Raw genomic sequence first — 287 nt, 5'->3', positions numbered from 1 at the left:
AACCGGCTGCAGTGACTTGCTGCTGCGGCGCCGGCGGCCAATGTTTGTATCTTGACTGCATACAAAGTGTAGACTGCTCTTGCTGCTGCTGCCGCTTCTGCTGCTGCTGCTGCTGCTGCTGCTGCTGTTAATTAGGTTTTTCTAGCCTCAGTGGTTAAGGTCTTCTAGCAATGGTGGAATTTTGCTGCTAATAATCTGCTGGCGCTAGCTAGCTGCTGGCTAGCTACTGGCTAGCTGCTAGCTAGCTGCATGTTACAAAAGCTAAAGTAGCAGCCGCTCCCGCAGGG

Source organism: Eimeria tenella, genomic scaffold (assembly GCF_000499545.2).
Source record: "Eimeria tenella Houghton genomic scaffold, Eth_scaff2668, whole genome shotgun sequence".
In the NCBI taxonomy this organism is placed as follows: Eukaryota; Apicomplexa; class Conoidasida; order Eucoccidiorida; family Eimeriidae; genus Eimeria; species Eimeria tenella.
Note: the sequence above shows the minus strand (reverse complement) of the source record.